Below are 3465 nucleotides of genomic sequence, written 5' to 3'. Positions count from 1 at the left end.
TCTCCTGCTCTACCACAGTACTCCCTCTGCTCAGCCTCACCTCCCTGCCATTCTCCCACCTTCCACCTGTTGCAACTGAGTATGCGCAGTTTTGCCACTCTTGGCCCCTTTTCTCCTTCCAACTAGCCAGGAGGATGGGCAGAGGACCCAGCAACTCATCCTGTCTGGGACCACCAGGCAGGAAATGGTAGAGTAGGGACCATAGCAGTGGGGTGGTTCAACTGCCCACTTCTCTCCCCTGCTGGATGGTTGGCTGGTTGGTCCTCAACATACCTACCCACATCACATCATGGTGGATGTGACATGAACTGGCCTGCCACCATCCTGGGTGTATACAAGCTAGCTGTGGCTGCTACTGTGGCCAGGTGTGCAGTTTCATTCTTGCCTGCATGCCAGCTGGCAGGGAAGAGCAGAGGCAGTGCAGCAGGAGCAGCCGCCCAGCAGCCATGTTGAGACAGGTGGTGGTGGGTGCATCGGCTCTTCAGAGTGGGCCCAGGTTGAGGTCAGAGGTGGGATTCTGCTCTTGACTGGCTGAAGGCCACTTGTTTCCATTCGAATTTGAACCCAGCCTGAGACGAGGAGAGGACTGACATCACCCCTGCTTATTTCATAGCTTCTTAGGGATTTTAGAGCCCAGCACTGGATCTGGAGGGCACTGAGGCTACAGAGGATTCTGCGGCCAGGATGCCTGGTGACACCACAACCTGCGGTAGCCACAGACTGCTGGTGGTGTGGGGGGAGGAGGCTTTCTCCATTTTCAACCCTGTTCTCCATTGCTCAATCCGGTCTGTCACCATGGCAATTGTGACCTCACGGAGGGAGAGGCAATCTGGGCTGGTCACTGTGGCAACCAAATCAGTGACATCAAAACCCAAGCTGCCATTCCCAAGGCAACCTAGGTGGCATCCAAAACGGGGGGGTTGTTCAATGGGCGCTGGAAGCCTGGGGTGGGGGGAATCCATCTCTGCACACTTTTGCTCTGTTTTTGGCCTGGTCAGAGAAGCAGCACAATCACTTCTCAGCCCATCCTCCTTCAAAGCTCTGGAGACCCCAGATGGCCTCAGGGAGCTACAGACTCCAGAACTGCCTGGCCTTGAAGGCAGGTTATTGGGGCAAGAGTGAGGAAAGGAGTGGGAACTGCAAGCACCATTTAATGCCCCTTCCTTCCTTCCATCTCAGCTTGGGCTACGGCAACCTTGGCAGCAGCCTGCCTGTGTGTCTTTCTCTTGCTCCTGCAGAACCGACAGGGATCTGGAAGTGATCTGGCTCTGTTGTTGACACACCACATACAGGGTCTTCTGCTCAAATCCAAACAGCTCTTGGATAGAGCTCAGCAGCTTCACTGCATGAGCTCGAAAGGGTCAGCTCCATGTGACAGCATCTGGTTGGCACACCTGAGGTCCCTGGCTCAGTCCCTGGCACCTCTAGGTAGGGAGAGGGAAACTACTACTTCCTGGAAAGAGCATCAGTTCAGGCATATCAATCTGAGGGTCATTTGCCACCCTTGGCTGTGTCTGTCATTGATGGAAGGAAGATAGACAGCGGCCAGCCACGGGTCTACTGGTACATATGGAAAAGGCATATTCGTTTTGCTCCCTCTAGCCATGCCACTGCTCAACAGGCAACAGTCTATGGAAGCTCCCCCTTCCCCCCAAGCTGGTCACCAGCTTGGTTTCCCTGTGAAGGGGCAATGGTGGAACCAAGTCTCAGCCTGTTTGGCTACTGATTCTGCATTCCCACCTACAAGAACACACAGCCCCAGTTGTCAGTGGGTTGCAGCAACTTGCCTTCTAAAGCATTTGGGGCTTTTTCAGTTCAGGTAAAAATGCTGAGGGAGGACTTCAGCAGAGATCTACAACATTCTGGACAATGTGAGCAACATTTCTCCCTCTCATACTATCAGAAGTGGGGGTCACCTTGTGCAACTGGATGGGCCAAAAGTACTTCAGATGATGCATAAGAACGAAGGACCTCTCCGCACAAGATGCACCTGGTACAAACATTTTACACCATCACAGAGGTCAGAGCAGGATCAAAGCATTTGGTGGCTCCCAGAGAGCAGGTGGGGGCCACATGTGGTGCTGGGAGGGTGCTGCCTTGGCAGTGGCATAGCTAGAGAGGGAAAAGCACTATGTTTTGGTGGGCCACGTGAGATCCAGGAAGCTGGTCTACATGGGCCTGATCCAGGGGGCTCTTCTGATGTTCTTCTGACTCTCACAGCAACCCCTTGAGACAGTGCCAGAGCTGAGGGGGCTTTGAGCCAGTCCAGGTCCCAGGCCACAGCAGAGGAAGGGCAGGAAGAGCCGCCTCCTGTTTCTGGGGGGGCAAAGCACTGAGTCTTGCAGGGAGCCTCCCCCGCTCCCTCCCCCTCCACTCGGAGCCACTCCGGGCGGGGCGGCCTTGCCCCCCGCTCGGCCTGCACCTTCTGAGCGCCGCCACTCGCCCTTCTCTCGGTGGCGTAGCAGGAGCGGGGGCAAGCCTGGGGGCTCTGCCCCCCTCCAGCTACGCCACTGCCGCTTGAAGAGCGCCTGCGCGCGCCTCGTCCTGCAGCGCCAGCCGGCTCCGCGGGGGTCTCGGCCGCTCCCGAGGGCGGGGGTCGCGGTTCGAGGCGTCCACGCGCTGCGCAGGTCGGCTGGCCGGCCCTCGTTGCAGCACGCGGCGGGAAGGCCCCCGGGGGGGTGGCGCTGCCCTCCGGGTCGCTCTTTTGGGAGGGGGCTCGCCCCGCCCCAAGGCTGCCTCGTCTGCCTCCCCTCACCGCACATCCACCTCACCCCAGACCTGCCAACCCTCACGTGGCACCGCTCTTCAGTGGGGAGGCTCTGCCTCACCCCACACGTCTTCCTCACCTGGCTCACCCCACACCTGCCTCCCCTGACAAGTGGCTGCGCTTTTCACAGTGGGGAGGCTCTGCCTCACCTCACATGGCAGTGCTTTCTGAAGGACTCCGATGGGGAGGCTCTGCCCCCCCCCCGTCTCCCCAGCCACCACCTGTCCCTGGGCGCAGCAACGCCCTTCAGCCTCAGTGGGCTGGGAGCGAGGTTGCCCCCTGCGTGGGCAGCTACGAAGGGTGGCAGGAGGACCGCCGGGTGCCTCCCTCTGTGTGCCCAGCAGCGCCCCCGAGCCGGTTGGGAGGAAGAGCGGCAGGAAGCTCCTGTGTGGCTCCAGCCTCCTCCTGTTTCTGGGGGGGCAAAGCACTGAGTCTCGCAGGGAGCCTTCCCCGCTCCCTCCCCTCGGAGCCACTCTGGGCGGGGTACAAACTTAGACGCGTTCGCGCCCCTGCAGGACTTACTGCCCCGCCCCCTCTGGCTACGCCGCCGCGCTTGTCCTGGAGGACGAGCTGCCTGCCTGCGCCTGCGTCCCCGCCCCCTTAAGAGGGACTCCGCGCCCCCCTCCCAGAGCCGGCGCGGCTCAGCGGGTGGAGCGACCGCCTCGTCCCCTGGACGGGGGCCGGTTCGAGCCGTCCCG

The sequence above is a fragment of the Tiliqua scincoides genome, chromosome 3, assembly GCF_035046505.1.
Source record: "Tiliqua scincoides isolate rTilSci1 chromosome 3, rTilSci1.hap2, whole genome shotgun sequence".
NCBI classification, from domain to species: Eukaryota; Metazoa; Chordata; class Lepidosauria; order Squamata; family Scincidae; genus Tiliqua; species Tiliqua scincoides.
This window is presented reverse-complemented; position numbering follows the sequence as displayed.